The sequence below is a fragment of the Heterocephalus glaber genome, unplaced genomic scaffold (genome assembly GCF_053883595.1).
Source record: "Heterocephalus glaber isolate CG9 unplaced genomic scaffold, H.glaber_assembly_v1.0 deba00000937, whole genome shotgun sequence".
In the NCBI taxonomy this organism is placed as follows: domain Eukaryota; kingdom Metazoa; phylum Chordata; class Mammalia; order Rodentia; family Bathyergidae; genus Heterocephalus; species Heterocephalus glaber.
In genome coordinates, this window is record NW_028258173.1 from 7,603,253 (window position 1) to 7,629,326 (window position 26,074).

The following is a 26,074-nucleotide window of genomic DNA, read 5'->3' on the forward strand; positions in this document are numbered from 1 at the left end:
TGATTGGGTGACCTTGAAAATACATGTGAGTCAACAGCCACATTGTAGTTCTGTCATCCCCTGCCAGGCCTTAAGCTCCTTCCCTCCCACCAGAGTCCCATGGGGTGTATTTGGGACTGGCAGTGAACCTGGAGAGGGATGCACAGAATGCCAGGCACATTCTTTTTTAATAAAGAAAAAAAAAGGTGATGAAGAGTTCTAGCTCCCCCATCCCAGCCAGCTGCACCCTGGGACTATCCCTCATCTTAATGAGCTCATCCAAATCTCATTTGCTAATGAGGAATTTAATGGTCGCAGACTGACAGGCGAGACTGAGAGGGAAAACAGGAAGGTCGTTATGAAAATGAAATGTGTAGCTAAATGCCACACCACTGGCGTCTCACCTGCCCGCCTTTGTGCGCCCACTCAGAGTGGATGAGAGTAGGAGGTACCGGGCTGGCTAGACCTGCCTCAGAGTGGCCTCCTGGCAGGACCGGTGGTCAGCACCACGGATAGGGCACACCTTGGCGGGCCACTTGCTCCTAGCTAGTTTGGTTTTTGGATGGGATGTTACCTCCCCTGGAACCCGTGCCCAGCCCAACATGGGTCAGGGCCCACGATATACTCAGGGCAGCCTTTGCACACGCACATAGCACGAAGTGCTAAAATGCTACATTTCCTTGGCAGTCTTCCCTGCTAGCTTGCACGAAAACGGGGTGCAGGCTCTGTGCCTTTTCCTCTATATTCTGTGTTTGCTTTTTTGTTTGGTACTGGGTGTCAAACTCAGGGCCTTGTGCTTGCCAGGTAGGCACTGTGCTGCTGAGCTACAACCCTGGCCTTTTCCCTCTATATTCTGAATGCTGACCACATGCCCAGCACTGTGCAAGGCACAGAAGAGACTTTCTGATAGATGAGTGCATGAATGAACTCATGAAAAAATGAGTAAGAGGAGGAGTGAGGGAAAGAATGCATACATATTGTGTTTGATGAAACAGTCAAAGACTATAGAATCTATACAGATTATATATAGAATAGATTATATATAGAGTCTATATAGATATATAGATTCTCTCTATATAAGACTATAGAATCAAAGACTAGCATACATCCAGGCTACAGAAAGTATTTGGATACAAAAGAAAAATCCTATCCCTTAAATCACAGACAAGGTAGAGGAAAGTTAGAACAGGCATCTCCACATGCACTGCCTCCTTCCTCCATTATACAGCATTATCCAGAGTAAAACTACATATTCCTGCATTCTTTGCAGTTATTAGTGGCTAACTTGAGGTCAATAGGGTATAAGGAGAAGTAGTATAGAGGGAACGGGTGTGTTCTCTCCTTCCTTCCTGTTGGTTGGCCTGTAGGTGTGATGGCTGGCGCTGGAGCAGCTGTCTTAGATGTGGAATCCTGGCAGTACCATGGTAAAAGAAGTATGTGTCTTTTGAGCACAGTGAGGTCTTCTCCTCATGCATCTTGGAAAAGCTCCTGTGCATCTCTCCCTGTGCTCAGCATCCTGAGAAGTAGGAAGGTAACTGGCCAAGGCTGCCAGGTCAGGGCAGCCAGCCAGCAATCCTGCCTGGGGCTCTGGACTGAGTGAAGACTAGAGACCAGTGAGAGAAAACTTGGTTTGAAGGAAAGAGCACTGGACAAGGAGTCAAATGAGTACACCATATCTTGGTTGCTCTCTTCACTTCCCTCATATGAGAAGGTTCTGAATTGTTTCAGGCTGGCTGCTGGGTTGCTTGTTGGGGTCAGGCCAGCAGGCTGGGGCTGGAAAGGCCCGTGGGTGTAAGGTGGTTCAAGAAGGACACTTTGTCATGGCCCAGCTCTGGGAATCTGGGGGGTGGAACTCGGGAAGAGCTCTGATGGGAGGTGTGGTGGGCATTTCAAAAGGCCCCTTCCCAATCCTATGGTTCAGATGTCCCCTCCCAGATCCATGTTGACATTTAATTACCAGTGTAATGGTGTCAGAGGTGATTAGGTCACAAGGGCTTCACCTTCATGGATGCATCAATGCTGTTGCATGGGAGTGGGCTCCTGATAGAAGGTGAGTCTAGCCCCGGCCTTCTCTCTTGCTGTGTGTGTGCTTGTTTGCACTTCTGCCATGTTAGGGTGCAGCAGGAAGGCCCTTTCTAGTGCTCACACAATGCTGTGGCACCTCCCAGCCTGCAGAACCACAGGTCAGATGAATTTCTATTGCTGATAATTTACAGTGTGCAGTATTCTGTTTTAGCAACAGAAAAGAGACTAGAACCGGTGTGTGACTTGCTTGTAGTTAATAGAATATGGCAAAGCAGAAAAGAGTTTGGAGAAGCCAATTAAATTAACTTTAAGTTCGTCAAAAGAAAGATTATCCTGGGTGGGCCTGACCTAATCAGGTAAATGCTTGAGAAGGGGGCCTGGAAGTTGAGACTTTCTCTCCTCCTGGCCCGGAGAAAAAGCTGTTAGGATTTCCACAGATGTAAGGTAATAATTCCGCCAATGGCCACATGGTGAAAGAGGGATCCTGAGGCTCAGGTGAGAGACAGACCAGCCAGCACATAGAGTGTAGCCTTGTGAAACCCTGGGCAGAAGACCTGGATAAACCTTCACCAGCCTTTTGTGTCATCGACACTATGGGCTAATAAGTGTGTGCTGTTTTAAGCACTAAGTGTGCGGTGATTTGTTACCCAGCAATAAGACATCATGCAGAAGGTCAGGTATGTGTGGATCTTCTTGCTTTGGTCCAGGCTCACTGCCTGTGCCCTTCAAGCCGGGAGGTAGGGCTGGGATCAACTTGTATAGCCACATGACAATGAGAAAGAAAATTAAAACCCAGGATAGAGCGATTCAGAACTGTAATCTCGGTGAACAGTGGCACTTAGATTTCCTTTTATTGATCCCCCCCCCCACCACCCCGGTGGATATTCTCCAATCTTGTAATGGCAGTAGGACTTTTTCAATTTGGGCTGAATTGCTTCCCCTCTCCCCAAGCCCCTCCTTTATTTCTTTAACTCACAATAACGCAAAGATTGTATGCAGCTGTGGAGTCTAAATAAACAGTGCTAATCATTTTAATTGAAATCTGATCTCAATCGAGGAAGCCGCTCCCTCCTTATCTCCCTGGAGCAGGGAGCAAATCCTGCCTGGGACAGCTCAGGGACCTTCCTTCTCAGGTGTCTGCTGGCTTCTGCAAGGCTGAGTCAAGCAGGTCCTCCTGAGCACAACCTCCCTATCCCTCTGCCTACAGGCATGATTTAGACCAGGATCCCTCTAGGGCCAGACAAGTCCTCTGTCCTTTGCTTTTGTCCCTGTGGCAGTTCTTGTCAACTAACCCAGGCGCTCTGGGTGAAGGGGTGACTTTATCCTCTTCCCCCAGGAACAGAGGAGAGTTCGGTCATTTCAGCTTGGGAGGAGGGTTTCTGTGGGCATCCAATGCAGAGAGGCCCGGATGCTGCCAGACATCCTACAGGGGACAGGATGGCCCCATAACAAAGAACCCACTGTCCCAAAATGTTAACAAATCACATATGGGTTGAGAAACCCTGGACTAATCTATGCCACCTTCCTGCTTTTCCTCCTCCTCCTTTTTCTTCTTCTTAAGATTCTTTTTTTGGCAGTATGGGGATTGAACCCAGGGCCTTTGCACTGAGCTACATCCCCAGCCCTTGTTTTTATTGTTTATTTTGAGATGAGGGTCTCGCTAATTGGCCCAGGCAGGGCTCCAACTTGTAACCCTCCTGCCTCAGCCTCCTGGAGTGCTGGGGTCACAGGCATAGGACACAATGCTTCCTATGTCTTTCTTGACTGGATTTATTTTTGTTAAACAGATGCCAGAAGTGGGGGTAGAAGATTTGGAACCAGTGAACCTGGGTGATGGCATGTGGCCCGCATGTGTGCACACACAGCCCACTCTCCACTTCTACCCTCACCCCAGTTCACCCCCTCATCAAGTGTGGTCCAGGCGTCGCCACCTCCTGGAGTCTGGTCCAGGTTACGGGTTGTGCGATGCAAACTTCCGGTGGAGCTGTGGTTCCTTGGCCCTTACTACTCCCCAACAAATTATCCAGCTTTAGAGAGAGCTAACGCGCCATGACAAAGCCGAAGACAATGGTTACCTTCGGGGAAAGCCGGACTAGAAGGGACATGAGGGGATTCTGGTTCTCCATAGCGCCCACTTTGTGAAAACCTGCCAGACAGTGCACTGAGATCCAGCTGCTTTGTGTATTTTATAATTTAATAGAGGGTTTACTTTGAAACTGATCCGGTTTCGGTTTGGTCTGGTTCTCCTGTCCTTGCCTGTGTCCCCATCCAGGTAGAGATGGAGACTTCTTTATTCCCATCCTTTGGAATTCTTTAACATCCCTGAGCCACAATTCCTTCTTTTGTAAAGGGATGCTGATAATGACATCTGCCTCCTATGATTTACAAACATTTTTGTATTAAATTAGAATGTTCCTGTAGAGTAATTAATGCAGTACCTGGCACAGAAGAGCTTAGCCCGAATTACGATTAGAGGCTTAGATAAGGTTTGTTGACTGACAATAATTGAAGTTGAAGCATTCACACACTAAACACACCCCTGGCCACCTGTGCAGCACCCTGGCTCTTGAGGCTGTTTTCACCCTATATTTATCAATTTTCTCCAAGAAATCCCCTTGACCACAGCTTCTTGATTTGGCCCCTCTGCCCAGAGGCCCTCCTTACCTGCTGGCGAGGAGGACATTAAAGAGAGACCTTCCCACTGATGTAATTACCGCCTTGGGCACCAGGGAGACATTTACCACTCAATAAAAAACATTTTTCCCCAGCATGCCCATTAAACCCAGCATTTAAGAAGGAACTACAAATCTCAGGCCTGGGGAGACCCTGCTGCTTTGTAACCCAGGAACAAGCGGAGCCAGGGGCATACACTGTTTCACTTCTCATCACTCTTTTCCCTGGATTTGACAGGCAAAGATGTCTTTGGTTGAATGTTTCCAGGCTGACTAACCCAAGAATTTTTGGTTTCTAGGAAACTCAATTGGTGGTGTTTACAGAGTAGTGAAGATTGAATACACCCATTCTTCCATCCATCCCTCCGTCCTTCCAGCCATCCAGCCATCCATACCTATCCATCCATTTGCCCACCCACTCAACTCTCAGGGAGTGCTCATTAGATTGGGTGCCAAAGTACAAAGAGGAAAACCCAGTTCTTATTGACTGTCTGCAAGATGCTGAAGTACTGGATCCACCTATGTCTCCATCTGAAGCAAGCGGCCATAGGAATCCCCTCTTTCCTTGTAGTGTACTCTCCATGACTCTGAAAATTTGGCCATGTCTGGTGGAACCTAGGATCCGTATCAAAGCCAAAAGCCTCTGAAGATGAGACGTGAGAAGGCCATCTGCTTAGGAAATAGGGATTGGAGAAACTGCTGGGGAGATATGGCCCAACCCACCCTGAGGAATTGTCACTGGTGTCGGAGGAGGGGGACCAGACCAAGGGGCTGCAGAGAAGCACATGGGTCCTGAGTGAGGGAGCCTGTTGCTCTGGCCCTCCCAGTGCTGTCACCTTCTTGTCTCTTCACTTCCCTGTTACCTTGCCATAGACGCCTCCCTGTGACTAAGGTTCCTTGGCAGAATGACTACACATTCTTGTTGCTCCAGCGCAGTTCTGATCTACGCCTGGCGTAATAACTAAGGGCTCCCTCTTTCATGCTGAAAAGTGCCCTGGCCTGGACCTCAAATTACACCTCCACCTTATTCCCTGGATGCTTCTCTTCCTAAGAAAAGCCCTTGCCTAGGAGGCTCTGACAGTGGAGAAGAGGTAAGCAGGCCTGGATTGTACTTGGCAGTCAGGGGAGTAAAACTGCAGAGCTTTGTACTGGGATGCCTGAGAGGGGGTGCCGAGTCCAGCTCTGGGGCATAAGAGAGCTTCCTAGAGGAGGTGATTTGGACAAAGACTTGAAATAAGGGAGGGCAGGAAAGTACCATGAGGCCCCCTGGGGACAGCCTGGAGCTCCAGTGTGGCCGGTGCCTGAGAGGCTGGAGAGGCTGGGTAGAGGAGGGACTTCGAGCCGCGCGAAGGGCCTGCACCCTATCCGGGAGGTGCTAGAGAAGACGGGAAAGGTCTGGGCTGCCCTGAGTGTGGTCAGGGACCAGCGCCAGTCCAAGAACTGTTCATTACTTGCCCTCAACCAAGTTGGAACAGAAATTGAGAGGAAACATTTAGAGATTTGCCTAGCAATTTCGCAAATAATTTTATGCCTGCTTAATAGGAACAAACATTAGGCTGTGTTTCGTATGTTATTTTAAATTTAAATTTTTTTCCAAAATTTATTTTTAATCTTCTTTTTACAAAAGTTTTATTGATATAGCCACTTTGGATAGAAGTTTCTGAAAAATATTAAACATATTTACCCCATGGCCCAGCAATTCCACTGCTAGGTTTATCCCCAAGAGAATGGAAAATATACATCCACCCAGAAGCCTATACAGTGATTTTCATTATAACATTATTCACAATAGCCCCCAAGTGGAAATAATCCAAGTGTTTATCAACTGATGAATGAATAAATAAAATATGGTATATCCATGAACTGGAATATGATTTAACCACCAAAAAGACACAGGTCTGGGTAAACCTTGAAAACACAATGCTACATGAGAGAAGCCACATCTTGTAGGATCTCACTGAGATGAATTTTCCAGAACAGATGAGTCCACAGAGACAGAAAGTAGACCAGTTGTTGCCAGGAGCTGAGGGAGCACAATGAGGAGGAGTTTTTTAGACAGTGTCAACCGCTGCCTAGCCTTAGGAATATATGGAGATCCAGAGAATCACACATGTTAAAATTGCATGTGTGAATTCTCTCTCAACAAAAAATATTAAAAAGTTTTGATCTGCTAAGGACTGGAAATGGAAAGGTTCCTGGCGCTCCACTTCGGGTAGCCAGGGCAGAAGTGACCCTGATTCGGGTGGTTGGTGTGAATGGGAGGAGGCCCAGGATCCAGGCCCTGCTCCTGGTCCTTCAAGATTCAAAAGCCCACTGTGGTGTGACCAAGCGGAGAATTGGAGACCTTCGGTTGGTTGCTGCCTCCCTCCCTCTGTGCCTGGAGCTTGGCACTTGATGACTGGCTTAGATACAGGGTGGGGTCTGAGGTCCTGACACAAATGTGGGGAATAGGGAAAGCCACCAGTTCGGCCTGAGGTGGCCTGGCAGGAAGTGGGCAGGCTTTGGCCTTGTACGAAAAGGGCAAGGTGCAGCAAAGGACTGCACTCCAGGCCTCCAGGCATGAGGAGAGTTACTTTGGGGGACTTCTCCAAGAGCCACCACGGGGTAGGCCTCGGAGAGAGTGGAAGGAAGACTCGGGAGGTGCAGGCCGAGGGCATCCCAGGACACCTCCACCATCATTTAACTGTCCTTTCTCCTTTTGTGGCATCACTCACTCCAATGCAGATCATAAAAATTACAATTGATGTTTCAATTAGTTATAATTTACAGAGTGATTACATTTAATTTCTCTTTTATTGTATTTTAATGGCTTCAGATTTCTTGTTGATGAGATTCAGCCCCAGCTCTGAAGTCACAGGCCACAGGGTGGGAAGGGGGAGTGGATTCTTAAGGGAGCAGGGGGGCAGTGAGCCACAGCTTGGGGCCCCTTGCTGCTGCGTTGGTCTCCCTGCTGGCCAGGGAGCCTCCAGGCCAAGGGTGAGGATGAGGCAGACACTGCAGGGTAGGGGGATGGAGAAGCTTGGGGCTCACCCTGCAGGCGCCTGTTTAAATGATGCTGCTCATGGGGCAGGAACTTCCCATCTTCTTAACTAAGGCTGCAGGGGATGAAGCAAGAGAGGAAGGCGGGGCAGTGAAGGCTAGGCAGTGGCAGTGAGGAACAAGGTGGGAAGAGACTCAATGAGCCCCTTCCCCAGCTGGGAGAACAGAGGTGAGGAGGAAGGGGGAGGACAGAAGTCATCTTCCTACAACCACCTGCTCCTGGCATTGCACAGTCACCTGCTGTTTAATGTGCCCCAGCCCAGTGTGTCTTTTCTTGGCCCCGAGTCCTGGAGTGGTTCTGTTCCAGGCTCCTTCTGAGCGATTCCTTTTGAAGCTCAGTGTTACTTGGAAGAAGTCCTTGTGGAGCCTCCATCCCTCCCTCCTTCCTCCTCTGCCCATGTAATGCTGAGGGTGGCCAGGGGGAGCTGGCTGCTGGCTGGAGAGCAAGGATCCACCAATGTGCTTGCCCAGAATGGTGGCCTTGCAGCCCCTGCAGCCCTCACTTCATCCCCAAAGGACGGACCCCATAGCCCTGCTGTGTAATGGCTGGCACTACAGTGGGGGAGTGACTGGCTGCCCCTCATGGGGCTGGGTGGTCCAGGGGTGTGGGGCCTTCCTGCCACTGGGTGGCTGCTCACACCACTGCTGGCTTTGAAGCAGCTTCAAAGAGTCTCCTAGGAAGGCTCTTAAATTGTCTGAGAAGCCGTCTGGACTTTGTCAACTCTGGGGGTGAGGAGAGAGGTGACAGCTCCACAGGGCTTCCGGGAGTGGGAGGCGGGAGCCAGAATACCACAGCCACAGGAAGGAGGGAAGAGAGCAGATCAGAGATCCTGAACTGCACTTCGGAGCAGCCTGCTACTGCCTGGAGAGGCCACAGCGCCAGAGGCTCCGAGCATCTCTCAGGAGGGGTACAGGGCTGTCATCTTGCTGGACCTGTGGGGGTGGCAGCCAGGCTTTGCAGGGCTGATGAGGAGGATGGGGCGGGGCTGACCTCAGGTTCCCCTCCCCCATGCCCTCGGGGGCTGCCCGCCCCCAGGTCTTCTGACAGGGGTCACCAGGCTGGACAAGGGTCACTGTGGCCAGGGTGTGCACAGACTGCTCCCTAGCATGGCTCCTGAAAATCATCTCACAGAAGGGAAGATGTTTTCAGGAATGGAAATTTCAGGCTAGAGGAGAGAAGACTAGAAGGTATCTGTACTTTCTAAGTTCCGCACATTAAATTAGATATGGAGAGCAAGGACTCCGTGAGGGGCATCTTGCTCTCCTGATCCTGTTGCAATTTTAGGCCAGCAAATTGGGGGCTTTATCTCTGGGGCTCCCCCATTTCCTAGAAGCATTTAGCTTCCTGACAATGCCCATGTTCTCAGCAGTGACCACTAAACACTAAGGTTTTTACTGTCTACTCAGATGTAAAAGGGGAGTATCTAGTTGTCTTAGTCACACTGAGACCCAATACCCAACATCCTCAGCTTAAAAGAGGAGAGATTTAATTTCATTCTATGGTCAGCTGGCTCCGAGGCAGAACCATCATAGAAGGGCGAGGTGGAGTAGAGCTGCTTAGTTGATGGAGGCCAGAAAGTAGAGCAGGGGAACAGGGCCAGGGAGGGATGGGGAGGGATCAGATACAGGCCCCAGGGTTACACCCCTGTGACCTCCCAGACGCACCCAGAAGTGCTCCACCAACCATGCAGGCGGATGCCAAAACAGTCAAGTTCACACTCCGCCTTAACCATACACAATAGGTCAGATAGCAATTTTATGAAGGTAGCCTTTCCCTTATTGAGAGATCCTTTAAATCATCTGAACTCACCTTCTCTGGGCCTCAGTTTACACTAAGTGGCTGGTGGTGAGGGAGTCCTAAAGTGTCTAGGCTCCTTCAGTCTCTTTCATGTCACACAGGTGTCCAGCCCTAGATAGCCAGTCAGTGGGGTGGGCTCGCAGCAGTACCCAGGCAACAGGTGTGGTTCATGGTTTCAGGTGATTCAGGAATTCGGGGGATTTGGGGAAACAACTCAGGGTCTCCACTGATGATTTCCAGCCCCAGTCCCATCCACTACTCCCAGAGAGTGGCACAGTGGACATGTGTTGGTTTTGTGTCTTGTGCCTTTTTCCTAAGGCTTCCATAGCCAAGGGCCACAAACTTGTTAGCTTAAAACAATGGAAATAGATTCTCTTCCATTCTGTGAGGCCTGGAACCCCAAACGTGGCATCAGCAGGCTGTACACCCTCCTGAGGCTCCTCCCTTGCCTTTTACAGCTACAGTGACCCTGGCTTGTGGCTGCATTGCTCTAGTTTATGCCTCCACCCACATTTCCATGCCTCAGTCTCTACATTCATCCTGTCTGGCACTGTTCCCATGTGCTGCTTCCCAGCCACCATGAACTAAGGAGTTTTGCTCCATTGCACCTTTCCACCATGGAACCAGGTGACTATGGATCGAATCCCCTGAAACCATAAGCCAAATTAAACCTCTCTCTTGTGTCTGTCTCATTTTCTGTCTTTTACAAGGACATTTCCATTGGAGTTCGGGCCCATACTTCCCTAGGTTTATCTGTCAGAATATTGTTGGGGGGATCAAATACCTGAGATATACAATGTAAAGGAGCAGAAGATTTGATTTGGCTTGTGGTTTCAGAGATTTCAGTTCATGGTTGGCTGACTCGAAGGCAGAAACATGGTAGAAGGGCACGGTGGAGGAAAGTTGCTTGCCTCATGGAAGCAGAGTTCGTGGAAAAGAGCCAGAAAGAGATATACCCTTCAAAGTCACATCCCCAGTGAACTATTTCCTCCACTGAGACTCCCCCACCTTGTGATAGCATATTCAGTGATGAACTCATGAATGGATTAACGTATTGATGACTTTGGTGTTCTTAGTACACGAGTCGTCTTTGGGGGACAATTCATATATATATATATATATATATATATATATATATATATATTTTTTTTTTTTTTTTTGGTACTGAGGATTGAACTTGAGACCTTGCACTTTCGAGGCAGGCAGTGGAACCACTCAGCTATATCCCCGGCCCGACATTTCATATTTAAACCATAACACTGGGATGTGCTCATCTTGATTCTTACTTGAAAGGCATCTGCAAAACCCTATTTCCAAATAAGTCCACATTCTAAGGATCTGGGTGAATGTGAATTTTGAGGGGACACTATTCAATTTCCTAACCTCCTCAGCATCTCCCCCCACCCCCTGGGCTCCACGGTAACACAGCTTCCCTCGTTTGGCAACTCCCCCCCTCTCCATTATATATCTTTCTGATAGGCAGATGATTACAGTGTCCTCTTCTTTCCCTGGGGCCATAGGGCAGAACTATGAGCAGTTGTTCCTGCCTTCAAGGAGAAGTTTCATTTGACTCTTTTTTTTTTCTTCTAATTTTTGTTGTCTTTTTTTTTTTTCTTTTGGTACCGGGGAGAGAACTCAGGACCTTGTGCTTGTGAGGCAGGTGGCAGAACCACTGAGCTAAACCCCCAGCTCTCATTTGACTCTTGATTTGGGGGTTTCAGCTCTTGGTTGGCTGGCTGTATGGCAGAAATGGCATAATGGAAGGGTATTGGAGAAGAGTGCTACTCATCTCATGGCAGCTGGGAAGCTGAGAGAGAAAGGAGGAGCCAGGGAGGGAGCTACACCACCAAAGCCATGCCCTCCGCGATGCACTTCTTCCAACCAGGCCCCACTTCCTAACAGCATATGTAGCTATAGTCCATAAATGCACCTAGCCACCAATGAGTATAGCACTGCCATGATCCAATCATCTTCCAAAAGCCCTACCTCTGAGCACATGAGTCCTCCAGAGGGCTTTCCAGGTCATCCCATAATACCTGGGGTGGCTGTTGCTGTCACCTTTCCTCCTGCTGCATGAGGGCAGCTGGCATGCAGAATGATAAGCAGAAGCAGAGTCTGGAGCGGGAGATGTGGTGGCAGCTTGGGTATGAGCGGCAGATGGCAGGGGAGAGGGATAGGAAAACCCAGGGTCATCATCCTGGAACCCGGACCTGCCAGTACCCGACATCAACCTTCCTTCCGCCCCACCAATGGGGGCCACTATTCCCTTTTTTTGCCCCTGTGAATCTGAGTTGCTATTCTGTGTCTTGCAACAGAGGCCAGACTAACAAAGCAGCCCAGGGGATGCTGGTGGCTATCAGCTGTGGGGCTGAGTGAGCAGCCACTGGGGACGCTAGCAAAGGGATCCTTGCTATGGGCAGGCACTGGACTGGATTAATGACTTCAGTAAGTGCATATCAGGCACCTCTTGTGTGCTCAGTCCGAGGGACACAGAGACGCAAGGATGAGAGACAATGGCAAAGTTAAGTAGGTCAGCCAGAGGTGAGAGGCAGGGTAGACCATGGCCAGGAGCCATCGAGTGGAAGGTAGGGGAGCCCTCTGAGCATGGGAGGCAGCTCTCCACCTTGGGTGCACAGCAGGTGCTTGGAAGCATTTGTTGCATAAATGAATTTAGATTATTTTATGGTTCACTTGCTGATGTCTGCCAGCACCTCATGCTGTGTGCATCCTCTCTTTCCTTTGCACCCTCTCCCTGAGTTCATAAACATCACTCCCACTCACACACACACACACACACACACACACACACAGTCAACTGCCTGTGTGACACTGGGCACCTGGGAGTGCTGAGTAAGCATCTGTGGTCCGCGTGCTGACGCGGCTGGTGGGTGGATGATTGACAGCTGCCGTGGGGGAAAGCTGCCTGGTCACCTTTCTGTCTGCCCCTTCCTGTGGTGTACATGAACGGTGCAGGGGCTGCATAGCTCCTGGAATTGGCTTGGACTCAGCAAGCCACTTTGTGAATTACCCGTGGCACGATTTATCCACGCTCCTTCTCCCTTTGCCACCAGTGAGTGTCTGGGCCATCTTTAGCAAGGATCAGACACACACGGCAATTTCAACACTGGATCTGGGCTCTCAAGCTGTCTGGGAGTCTTGAGAGGCCCTTCAGGGGGAGAGGGAGGGAAATTGCAGAGGGATGTATGAGCTGAGAATGAGGAACTCCCATTTCTAGGTGCTCCTATCCCTTGTGTAATCCCAGTACTCGGGAGGCCGAGGCAGCAGGGTCACTTCAGTTCAGAAGTTCAAGACCAGCTTGAGCACCAGAGCATGACCTTGTCTCCCTCTCTACCCCCCTTCTCCCCTCCCCCAAACCCTGAGAAATTCATCTCAGGGTTTTGTACCCATAGTCCCTATTCGAGGAAGCTGAAGTCCATGCTGTGGGTCCCTAGATAACCACAAGATGTCAGTGTTTCTTAATGGATGGGAATAATGGGAGCCAGGCAGGGATGTTGGAGTGGGAAGTTCTAGAGATGGTCTTAGGGAAAAAAAGTGCGTGGGTCATGCCCATTTTATAAATGGGAACAGAGTTAAGGCCTACGTAAGAATTCTCCGGGGTTCTGACCCCCAGTTCCTCATTCTGCCACCATCTTCAGGATCTGTCCCTCTCGTGGTGCCAGAAAGGAGGAGCAGACAGGTTGAGTGGGAGGTGCCAGTGGGTGAGAGGGTGGTGCTGTACAGTCAAGCTCGGCAGGGGTGAGAGAGGAGGTGAGAGGGAAGGGTTTGAGAATTCCAGCTGGGAAATCCCTGTCCATCCTTTCCTGCTGCTAGTTATCCTCCCTTTTGGGCTGGTTGCTCAGAAGAAGAAAGGGAAGGGTAGGGAAGAAAAGGGAAGGGGAGAGGAGAGGGGAGAGAAAAGGAGAGAGTAGACCAGGCTGAGGAGCCTCCACTTTCCAAAGGAGAATCCATCCCGCACTAAATGGAAGCTTGGGCTACATCAGATCTTCTCGAGCTCACCCTCCCATGCCTCCTTGGATACTCTCTTCCACGCCGGCATAGAACCAGGTGCCCAGGGACCTTAGTGTGTGCCTGGGTGGAGGTCATGGACACAGAGGCAGACAAGGGCCTAGTGGTGACCAGGAGCAGGAAATGAAACTCCCCAGTATTCTCCTTCTGGCCTCCTATGGGGCAGACCTATGAATCCCCCCAAAGAGGCAAGGATCGGTTCCTGAACCACCAAAGACAGTTCCAGCAAGAGTCAGCACCACTCAGCTGATGACAGTTAAACATTCACCTCCACTGGAGGGGAGCGGATTCAGACCAACACGTATTCTTGTGTGGCTTATTCAGAGAAGAGAAAGGTTATCTGCTGCCTACAACATTTCTCCCATGAGCCTCAAGTTCTGTCATTAGAGACGAGTTATTTAGGTCAGGCCATGCCTCCCTCTAGGAGTTTTACATAGTTTCTTGCATGTAATAGACTGTTCAGTAAATATTTGTCAACCGAGTCTCCATTAAAATGAAAATACCCCGAGGACGGATAAACCATTTTCATTTGCTAACACTTCACTGCAAATTAGTTTATCACACTAACTAGTGTCCTAACAAGGTTTCTGAGGGGCAGAGACACAGCACAGACATGTTTAGGGGAGTTACCTAGTGATGGGGGAGATGTGGAATTTGGGCAAGTCTCTGTTGAAGATCTGCCTCACCTGAGAGTGAGGGGCATGACACTCAAGGTCATCCCAAGGACACCCGGCTCCAGTGAATATGACTATGCCCTTCATCTATTGAAACTTCTTTAGTGATCTCCATACTCTCTGGGAAAATATCCCAACTCCTCACTGAGGAGTTTCAAGCTGCACTCTTGTAGCAGTTATATCACAGAATCAGATTAATTAGAAGAAGCACCAGGCTGGGGCATAGTTCAGTGGCACAGTGCTTATCTAGTATGCATGAGGCCCATGTTCCATTACCAGTAAAACACACACACACACACACACACACACACACACACACTCTCTTTTTTGGGGGGGGGCAGGGTCTTCCTTTGTAGTTCAGGCTGGGCCTGAACTCACTATGTAGCTCAGGCTGGCCTCAAACGAGGTGATCCTCCTGCCTCAGCCTCCCAAGTGTTGGGATTACAGGCATGTGCCATCACACCCAGCTACATACATACTCTTATGAAGAGTTTTAAAAAAAATTTTTAATTGTACAGGAAGTTTCTAATAAAAGGTTAGAGTTGTCTGCCTGCATAGTCAGAGTCCAGCCATGGAATCAGAAACTGCACAAGTCATTTTAACACAAAGAATTTAATATTAGAGAATTGGCTAAACATGTATTGAAGGGCTGAAAAAGCAGAAAGGGAACATGGCAGTAGCATGGATATAGTAACCATGAAAAGAAGCATTCACCCCTAGGACTGGCAGCACAAAGGGCTAGGTGAGATTATATGACACTAGAAATTTGAAGAAGAGGTCTCATGGAGCTCTGATACTGTGGCACCAGCTGACTGGTGCTGATATTTCTGAAGAAGCTTGATGAGGTTGTGCCATAAAGAATGGACCATTGGAAAAACTACTACGGCTAGATGGGGGATCTGTGGAATGACATGGGCAAGAGGAGCAAGCCAGCAGAAAAGGCATTTTCCTTCTTTCTTCCAGCCTTGCAGTTTCTCCTAGTCCTCTTATTGCCAGAACCTACCAGGGATCCAGCTTGCAATGAAGAGATGCAATGTGTGAAGTCCTGACCCCAGAATCACAAAACAGGGCTTGGAAGGGCAGACTTGAAGTTGGGAGATAACAGCTTAATGCCTGGGACAGTCCACCTCTTTGGCTACCTGGCGTCCATTTACACATATGTGAACTTCAACTTAATGATAACAATACATGTATTTTAACTTTATGAAGTGCAGTAATCTTTTGTATAAGACACTCCCCTTGTTCTCAAAAAGAAGAGATGTAAAACCCCAACCATCAACATATCCACCTTTGAGTGACAGTCTTGGTATCCATTTCTAGATGTTGATCCCCCATGAAGTTTACTTGCAGTTCTGTCTGAATATTCTTTAACCTAAAGGCCAAACTATAAAATTAATTACTCCCAATTATCTTATATAAAAGGAAAAGGTGGGGGGAGAGGAAGAAATTAATTAATATATGCAAATACAAACACACATATCTAACAAGCAAGAAAGAAAATATTTCTGTTTTTGCTTTTATGAGGGTGTAGTTGATAGTTTTAGCTCCCTCTCTTACTGCACATTTCACATTACAGAGCTTCTTTTGGACATGGAAATACTAAATGGTTCAACAGAGAATTTCTTGGGTTCTTTGTTCCTCTCATGCAGCAGCAATCTAGTTTCTCCTTTATTGTTAAGACAGTAAGTCTCTTTTCAAAAAAAAAAAAATTTCACCTTTCTTTTTACTTTTCTTTTCTTTTCTTTATTTATTATTATTATTATTTTTTGGTACCAGGGATCAAACTCGGGACCTTGTGCTTGTGAGGCAGGCGCCGGAAACACTGAGCTAAATCCCTGGCCCAGTAAGTCTCTTTTTAAAATTAAAACCAGTGGAAATTTTAATCTGATAATGTTACTACTTAAAACATTTAAACAAACATGATTCAAATACTCCTAGTAAGATTGATCTTCAACTCCAGACCTGAGGTTCTCAAGACAGAAGCCTCTAAGGAAGAGGAAAAAAAAAACTATCTTTATATGTCACAACATGAAAATTATAATACTGAATCAAGAGAGCTGAGATTTTGCTCATGTTTTATGCTTTATAGTTATTAACTCTTTATTGTTGGAACCAACATTAATGGTTACCACCCCCATCACTTTAGTCTGTATTAGGTATCATGATTTTTTTGTTTTTGTTTTATTTTCTGTGGCAGGTCTCACTACATAGTCCAGGCTGGCCTCAAATTTTTGTTCCTCTTGCCTCAGCCTCAGGAATGCCAGGATCACAGACATGCACCACTACCCCTGGCAGTAATATTCTTTCTTATATGTATTAAAACTCATACCGAACAATAAATTTTGGGTTGGAAAAGAGGATTTTCTTTTGTACCTTTTCATAAATCAGTCTACAGTTAGACAAAACAAGAGAGCAATTCTCTTTGCCTGTCTATTCAGTGGAGGAAAGAGCCTAACGTGTCCAGGGTCAGTCCTGACTTCCAGTTCAGTGCAACCATTATTGGGTCCCTGATGGAAACACTGGTTCCTAAATCTGTGGTTCCTTTTTTTTTTTTTTTTTTGTAGTACCTGGCATGGAACTCAGGACCTCATACTTTCCGGGCAGGTACTGTGCCACTGAGCTAAATCCCTGGCTGTGGCTCCTCTTTTGGCTCCTAAAACCTCAAATAATAGGAAACAAAATCCTCTGAGTTGTTAGATATGATAGTGAGAGGAGTCACCCCTAATTCTACCCACTTTTTCCTTGGCTTTTGTCTTCTGCACCTGGGAAAACACCACCATAGGTTGGTCATTGCTTCACATCATATACTGCATCTTGTAAAACAGAAACCAATTTTTTGGAATGTGTTTTGTACATCAAAGCTGAATTTCCAGTAGGCCCCTTTCTTGTTTTGTCAGACCAGTTGCTCTGAGTGATGAATATGGGGAAAGACCACTGATTCCATGTGCCTGACCCTGTTGCTTTACTTCTGCTAAATGAATTCCTTGATCAGAAACATTATTGTGTGGAATATCACAATGGTGGTAAGAGATTTTATAGGTTCATGGACAGTGCTGCAAGAGCTTGGTAGGCAGGGAAGGCAATACTATATTCTGAAGATATATTAAGGAGGAAAAAATTGCTGCTCCCTTTAACAAAGTCAACCTGCCCTCAGGTGTCTTGTTGATCTCCTGCGCATAGTGTTATATTGAGGGCTCAGTATTGGTCTCTATCATTGTTCGTTTAGGCTCTCAGGAGAGGGAAGAGTCAGATGGATTTTGTGAGAGGGTGTTCCCATTGGTAAGCCCTCACATAGACTTAATCTTTGCCACCATTATTTTGTGTTCTGTATGTTATTTTGCATATGGTGCTACTGAGCAAATACCAGGGTGGCTGGGGGAAAATACAAATGAGCATCCACAAAATGTATCAACTTGCCCAAGTAATTATGGAAAACCTCCTCTCTAGTGATCCATGGGTGAGAATTCAGGTGGCACACACACATATCTGTATCCTGTGCCCACTCCAAGGGTCTATCCACATACTTCTTCCCCAGATCTCCTGTTGTTTCCATCTTCCAATCTTATTCTTTCCAAGTCCTTGACTGTCCAGTTCAGCCATTAACCACAGTGCATGAGCTAGTGTAGATTCCTACTTCTGGTCGTCTCTCAGTTCAGCTAGTAGCCAACCAAAGATGCTGCTTGAACTCCTGCCCATTGGGGGATTTTCCTTACCACTAACTTTTAGAGACACTTTTTTTTTTTTTTTTTGTACCAGGAATGGAACTCGGGTCCCTGTGCTTGCGCAGCAGGGGGCGAAACCACTGAGCTAAATCCCCGGCCCTTAGAGACACTTTTGGTTGGAGTGGTAGTTTAGCAGTATAACTTTGGTTAGTGTCAACATATCATGCAGAATCTTCTGTAAAATAGTCTGGATTTATTTCCTTTTCAGTGAACTGCGTAAAGAACTCACTATGAATCCGTAGGTGTAGTTCTGTCCCTCAGAGGCAACTACTGTGGTTTTGTTTTTTGTGGTCTTTTGTGGTTTCTAATATTGCTATACCTCTATTTCTTAATTGGTTAACTTTAGACCTATATTGACTCACTACTGTGAAAGATGAAGACTTTAAGACTTAGCTTACTTCTCCCATCTATGGCCTCTTATTTTTGGTAGATATATGTATTTATTGTACTGGTTTCCTTCACAAAAAATTTTATTTTTTGTTTTTGTTTTTTTAAGACAGTCTTGCTATGTATTTCAGGCTGGCCTTGAACTCACTCTGTAGCCCAGCCTGACCTAGAATTCGTGGTGATCCTCCTTCCTCAGCCCTCTGAGTGCTGGGATTATAGGCTGGTGCCACCACACCCAGGTTACCTTAGTGATTTTAATTAATGTTCTTAACATACTCAATTCTTATTCCCTCAAAGTGAGACAGTAACTCTCCGGGCTCATTCAGCATGATGAAAACATTATTAAATCTCCTGTCCTTCCACTCACCTCTCCTACCCACACCTTTTAACTTCTCAGCTTCTTCCAGCTTTCTGTTTACATTGTCAAAGTTGGTAACATTTACATTCTCTTCTTTAACCACATTTATGTCATCTGTGTTTTATCCACAGATTGATTTTAAAAGTCAAAATCCAGGGAAATGCCTTTACATTTTGATGATCCTGTAAGTACTGTTTTCTGTGTTGAACAAGGTGGTTTAGAAGAATTATCTTTCTTCCTCTTTTATATTTTAGAAGCTGAAATCACAACCCTGGTACAAAGACCTAAGGGAAAATGTTTCCCACATCAAAACCAAATAGATCATCTCTTTGTATTCTCTATCAGTTGTTCAAAATTATGCTTTATTTTAGTCTGCTCCATGTTAGGATCATAATTGTTTTGTATAAGTTATTTTTCCCTGGAGGTTTTAAGTGCATGTTTTAATTCCTGGCTTTTTTGGTAGAAGTTAACAATTGTCCTCATCATTTTAGAAATGTTTTTGTTACTTGCTAAGGCTGTCTAATCCTTGGGCCCCTTTGTGCTCTTCTTGAAGATCCCATCTTTGCAGTCCACTGACTTCTTTTCCTAACCAGCTGTCGTCATACAGGACTTCTTCCTAGGTTCCTCCCTTTTACAAGTATCTTGTTCATTTTGTTAGAACATCTCCTCCAGTAATTTCCTTAGAAAGGATACACAGGCGGTAATTTCTCTTCTGAGTTCTTGGATGTCTGCGCCTTTACTTTTCTTTCTTTGATAGTTTGAACACATTTTCAAGATCATTTTCTTTTGGAAAGTGGAAGGGGCAACTCTGCTGCCTTCCAGATCCAGTATTGCTGATGAGAAGCCACAGGTAATTCCTCATTCTTTTGTGGGAAACTTCGCTCCCTTCTCTGGAGACTTGTGGGATCTTAACCATACCTTCCCAATAGATATGGGATGCTTCCCAATAGTGAGTTCTGCTTGTGAGTATTTTAAAATTCATTTTCCTTATAAGTCCCTTTTAGTCGAAAGCTTCTATTCTGCCTTGAATTCTGGAAAACTCCTAATTTTATTGAGTAGTTGATTTCTTTTTTTCCTCTTCTTTCTAGAGTGCCTGTGTTAGACTTCCTGGATTGGTCTGCTAAGTCTGTTACCTTTTCTCACATATTTTCTCACTATTTTTTACTCTACATTGTGGAGAATTCCTCAACTTTATCTTCAGATTATTTATTGTCTTTGTATTTCAGCAGCCATATGATTTAAATTCTAATAACTTGTTTTCTTATTCTCTGATGATTCATTTTTCATTCGAATCTGTTTTCTTCTCATGGATACAATGTCTTTGAACATTTCTCTGATGATGTAGTTTGACTGCTGCTTATTTTCTTTTTTTAATCTTAAAATTTCTTTTCCATTTGTCACATGTCTAGTGACTTTCATTTTTCTGTTTCTATCGATGAATGAAGGAAAGAAGTTGTTTTAGTCTGTTTTCTGTTTCTGTAACAAAATACCTAAGGCTAGGTACTTTATAAAGAAAAGAGGTTTATTTAGCTCACAGTTTTAGAAGCTGAAAGTTCATGATACCACAGCCCTATTTGTTTGGTCTTTAATTAGAGCTCGCTGGTAAAGAAGAGATCACATTATCAGACAGGGGCCAGAGACAGGAGAGGGCCCAGTCTTGTTCTTTTTATACAACTCTCCTGGTGCTAACTGGGCCCTACAAGAACTATATTAATACCTTCTTGGGGTAGTGCCCCTAATAATCTAACCACCTTCCACTGGGCCCCACTTCTTAAAGGTTCCACTGCCTCTCAATATCACCACACTGAGGACCAAACTTGCAGCACATGAATTCAGAGGACACACTCATGTGGGGAGTTTTTCTAGGAGGCTGGTCTGGGTTTCCTGTACTCTCTCTGCATGGGAAAAGTGCCACCAAGGTGCTGTGGTCCACATGCATAGGTTGCTTACTGTCTGGGTATGCTTTATGAGGACTGGCCAGGGAGGTGGCTGTGCAGCTAGGATGTAGAGGCACACACGGAAGAATGAGGTGAGGTTTCCTTTAGCACACCAACAGTGTACTGGCAGCCCCCAGTGTCTACAAACGGTTTCATTGATTTATCCCGGAGTCCTCTGGTTTTTACTGAGGGGCCTGTTGCTCTGTTAGGCAGAAGTGGAGCTGGAAGGTGATGAATGACAAATTTGTTCCATAGACTTTCAATTAACCTCTGATTCTTCTGTGCCATGTCCCTATTTTCCCTCCCACTGCTGCTTGTATCTGACAATTGCAAGTGATGGTCATTCTGGGGTTCTTTCTAGAGACTCTGGAGTTGCCTCACCTCTGCCCCTGCCCAGTGTTCTGGTCGCAGCTTCCCCCACTCTGCTCTCTCTCTCTCACCAGGCACTCCCACAAGGGCCTGTTGCACTTGTGTATCTCTCAATGACCTTTCTTTCTTTTTATAGTTATTGGTTTATTACTCTTTCTTCCCTTTAGCATTTCTTAGTTTTTAATATTTATTAAAATTATGTGACAGGCATTGTTTTAGACATGGGGAATAAAAGAAATAACAGAGATGAGGTTTTTCCTCTCATGGGAATTATATTTTGGTGAGAATATAAACAATTAAACTTGAAAAGTATAAATGGTGATACGTTCTATGCAAAGAAATCAGAAATTGATGGGTATCGAGCAATGGAGTCTCTTCTTTAGGTAGAGTAGTCAAACACAGCCTCTTGGAGGAAATAGCTTTTAAGTCAAGGGCTGGAAAAGAAGAGGAGCTGGGCAGTCAGAAGAGGGTTGGAGTGTGTCATGTTTTGGATACGAAATGTCTCCCAAAGGCTCCTGTGTTGAAGGCTTGGTCCCCAGAGCAGCAATGTTCAGAGGTGGGGAGACTAGATCATGAGATTTTTAACTGCATCAGTGGATTATTCCATTGATGGCTTCAAAATTTGATGGGATTAATGAGAGGTGACAAAAATTTAGAAAGTGAGACTTAGTTGAATAGAGTAGGTTATGGCAATGTGCCCTTGGGACTATATCCCCCCCCACTTCTTCTTCTCCTTCGCTGCCATGAGATGAGCACCTCTGGTCTACCTCACCTTTCCTCCATGTGTTTCTGCCTTGCCACAGTCCTAAAAGCAATGCAGCCAGCCTTGGCTGGCTATGGACTGAAACCTTTAAAACCATGACCCAAATAAATCTTTTCTTCTGTACATTATTCTCTGATAAAGATGCAAAATTAGTACAGAGGCTGTGGTGGAGAGCGGACCAGGTAGAGCAACAGTTGGTGCAAAGGCTGGAGGAAGCTTGGTGTATTAGAGGAACAGAAGAGATCAGGGTGCCTGGAGCAGAGTGGGAGAAGAAGAACCATGTGTAATGACCCTGGGGATGGAGGTCGGAACCAGATCAGGGGAACTCTGTAGGTCAGAGTAAGGAGTTGGTATGTTATTCTGAGTGTTAAAGAAAGTGATTTAATCAGGGAAGCAACATGATCTGATTTATAAATTTAAAATCATCCCTCTGGCTGCTGAATGGAGAATGGATTGTGTAGGGCAGTAGAGAAAGCAAAGAAAGCAGTTAGGAGTGACTGAGGAAGTGCAGGCATCTCGGCAGCATGGACATGGATGAAGAGAAGGGGATGAGTTCAGCCTGTGATTGATGAGCAGAGTTGGCAGGACTCACTGATGGATTGGATGCAGATGATCAGAGAAAGGACTCTCAGCTGTCCCCTAGGTATTTTGGCTGGAACAGAAACTTTGCCATGAGATTATTGCCCCCCCCCGCCCCCCGTCTCTTTGTACCGGGGATTGAACTTGGGACCTTGTGCTTTCGAGCCAGGCGGCAGAACCACTGAGGTAAATCCCTGGCAAGATGCTTTTTTTAATGGTACAAGAAAGTCAGTATTTCAGTTGTCCAGTCACAACAGTGGGAGCCATTCACCACAGGCTGGAAAAGTCAGGGCAGAGGGAACTAAATTTGCCCTGTTGAGTTCCAGTGGTCTATGAACAGGTGCCAATTAGTCTGGCATTTGGATCCAGGATCTGGAGATTTGCTGAGAGGTGAGAGTTGGAGTAGAAAGTTGAGGACCATTGGCAAGAGATGACATTATGAAGACACAGGAGTGGCTGAGACCCTTGGAATGCCAGTGGGAGCCACAGGAAGAGGGCAGGGCAAGGACTGAGCTGCCAGGCATGCCAACGTTGATGGGCCAAAGAGAAGCAGTGAGGGAGATAGGAAAGTACAGGCCCATAAAGTTGGAGGAAAACCAGGAGAAGCTGGAAACAAGAGAAGAATTTCAAGGACAAAGGGGAAAAATATGTTGAGAGTGGCTGAGAAATAATGAAGGCTAAGGACAGGAAGCTCTCTGAGCCTTTGGCAATGTGGGCAGGCACGAACTCAAAAGTGGTCTTGGTCCACATGGAGCAGGGAGCAGAGAGCAGGGGTTTTTGAGGGGGTCATAGCAACCAGGACAGCTCTATGGAAGTTTTGCTGGAGGAGTAAATGGTGGCACAGGTTCCAGGTGGCAACAATGAGCCCCATTATGGTGTGTTGAGCTGTGAGCACTTTACAGGCTGATCCCATTTTAGGAACTCAGTTTTGGGGTGTTAACTGCCTGGTCACACCTTCCTTCTTTTTTTGGGTGGTAAGATATCTCTTCAGTTCTCACATCTAACACACGCACACACACACACACACACACACACACACAACACGACTGGTTCCAGGTTGGGCCTCTTATAATCAAGTTAGTACACTACAACCTACAACCTTGCCCAGAATGAGAGTTGCTTGGTCCATGCTAATATGAATTGAGTCACTCAGACTTCCCTCTCACAGCTGATTGGTCCAGATGTATCTATCACCTGACTTACTCTGGCCCAGATGCCTCCTAGGATTTTGGAATTGGTATATGTATGTGGTATATGTATATCAGTCTTTTTCCAGGAAGCCAAACTGTTTTTCTTTTTTTTGTACTGGGGATCGAACTCAGGTCCTTGCACTTGTGCAGCAGGTGGCGAAACCACTGAGCTAAATCCCCAACATGATGAAAACAGAGCTTTTTTTTTTTTGTACCAGGAATCAAACTCTGGACCTTGCGCTTACAAGGCAGGTGACACCAAACTGTTTTTCTTTCTTTTTTTTTCTTCTTCAGTACTGGGAAAGGAACCTAGGGCCTCACACAAGCTAGGCAAGTGCTCTACCATTGAGCTACACTGCACGGCCCAGGAAATCAAAGTGTTCCAGCTTGCCCGGCATGGCTAGGAAGTAGAAGATGCTGGTTTGGAGCAACCAAGCAGAAGAGAAATAAGCTCTGCCCTGCTCTTCTTGGACACCTGTGTGGGTTTGCTTTCCTGTATTTTTTTTTTTCTTTTTAGTGCTGGGGATCGAACTTGGGACCTTTCACTTTTGAGGCAGGCGGCAGACCCACTGAGCTAAATCCCCGGCCCTCTTTCCTGTATTCTGTAAGGATAGATTCTTCTCTCTTTAAATTAGTTGGTGTGTGTGTATGTGACCAAGAGTCCTGATGTATTCTATATTATTATTACATTTTTCCAAATGTTGGATCTGAGTTTTGTTTTATAGTTTTAAATTAAATTTATTGGTCCATTTTAGGTATACAATATAATGATATTCATCATTGGAAATTTGCACCTTTACATAATCTTTCTCGGTTCTTATTTTCCCCCTTCTCCTGCCCTCCCTTCAACCCCTCCATCCCTCCCTATTTACAAAGATTCTGTTTCTGTTTTTTCATTTTCTCATATTAATTCCATTCCCAACTTTCCTTTCCCCATCCCTCCTACTTCCCCTTCCCCTTTGCCCTTTTTCTTCTTATTTCACATTATCTATTATACCTTTCAGTCCTTATTTACACTTTCAGTTTCTCACACTAGAGAAACTATTTGGTATTTACTCATGTGTGTCCTATTTATTTCACTTAAGAGTATCACCTCAATGTGCATTCATTTAGCTATAAATGTCTCTAATTTCTCATTTTTTTATGGCTGAGTAGTACTCAATTTTGTAACCAAATTACATTTTCTTTATCCAGTCTCCAGTTGATGGGCAATTGGGCTGCTTCCAAGCTTTAGCTATTACAAACTGTGCCACTGTAAACATGGGTGCACATATATCCTGTGGTATGATTCTTTTAATTCTTTGGGGAAGATCCCCAGCAGGGGAATAGCTGGGTCAAATGGGACTTCCGGTCCTAGTTCTTTGAGGTATCTCCATACTGATTTCCACAGTGGTTGCACCAGTCTACACTCCAACCAGCAGTGGAGAAGGGTTTCTTTCTCCCCACACCCCTACCAGCATTTGTTATTGGTTGATTTCATGGTAGCAGCCATTCTTTCTGGGGTGAGGTGGAATCTCAGTGTTGTTTTCATCTGCATCTCTCAAATTACCAGTGATGTTGAACATTTTTTCACATGTTTATTTGCTATTTCTACTTCTTTGTCTGAGAAATGTCTGTTCATTTTAGTTGCCCATTTTTGGATTGGGTCTTTAAATTTGGGAGGTTTGTTTTTTTTTTAAGTTCTTTATAGATTCTACATAGTAGACCTTTGTCTGAGGAACAGCAGGTGAAAAATTTTTCCCACCTTGTGGGTTGTCTCTTCACACTGTTGGTGGTTTCTCTTGCCATGCAGAAGCTTTTTAATAAGAAGAGATCCCACTTGTTGATTGTTTGTGCTAGTTCACAGGCAACTGAGGTTTTGTTCATAAAATCTTTTTCTACACTAATGTCTTCAAGAGTTCTACCTGTTCCAGGTGGTTCAGCTTTTCTGTTTTAATATTTAGACCTTTCATCCATTTTGATTTTAGTTTAGTGCATGGTGAGAGATATAGGTCTAGTTTTAATCTTTGACAAGTTGAAACCCAATTTTTCCAGCACCATTTATTAAAGGGGCTTCTTTCCTCCAGTGAGGGTGTTTGGCTCCTTTGTCAAAATGAGGTGGCTGAGTGAGTGTGTCTGGAGTTGTTTCTGCATCTTCTAATCTGTTCCACCAGTCCTCAGGTCTGTTTCTTTGTCAGTACCATGCTGCTTTTATCACTGTAGCTTTGTAGTATAGTTTCCAGTTGGGGGTTGTGATAGCCCCTGTCATGTCTCTGTTGCTTAGAATTGCTTTTGCTATTCTAGGTCTTATCTTGTTCCAGATGAAGTTTTGGATTGTTTTCTCAAGGTCCATGAAGTATGCTGCTGAGATTTCAATTGGGATTTCATTGAATCTATATAGCAGTTTTGGAAGTATGGCCATTTTCACTATGTTGATTCTTCCTACCCAGGACCAAGGGATGTCTTTCCATTTTCTGATACTGTCTTCAATCTCTCTTTTCCGAGTGCTATAGTTTTCAGAGAAGAGGTCTTTGATTTCTTTTGTTAAGTTGATTCCTAGGTATTTCAGTTTTTTGG

General features: G+C 45.8%; 1 long non-coding RNA gene and 1 pseudogene across 3 annotated transcripts in view; one reads left to right on the forward strand and one right to left on the reverse strand.

The window, feature by feature from the left end:
• LOC106010742 (uncharacterized) overlaps nucleotides 1-26,074 on the forward strand; it is a 178,934-nt gene that overhangs the window by 2,527 nt on the left and 150,333 nt on the right. For all 3 annotated transcript variants that reach the window (XR_015450278.1, XR_002388130.2, XR_015450279.1), the window contains exon 2: nucleotides 4,976-5,767. This is a non-coding gene — a long non-coding RNA (uncharacterized LOC106010742). The remainder of the gene's footprint in view (nucleotides 1-4,975; nucleotides 5,768-26,074) is intronic.
• Nucleotides 16,510-16,628, reverse strand: LOC147828762 (small nucleolar RNA SNORA40; annotated as a pseudogene).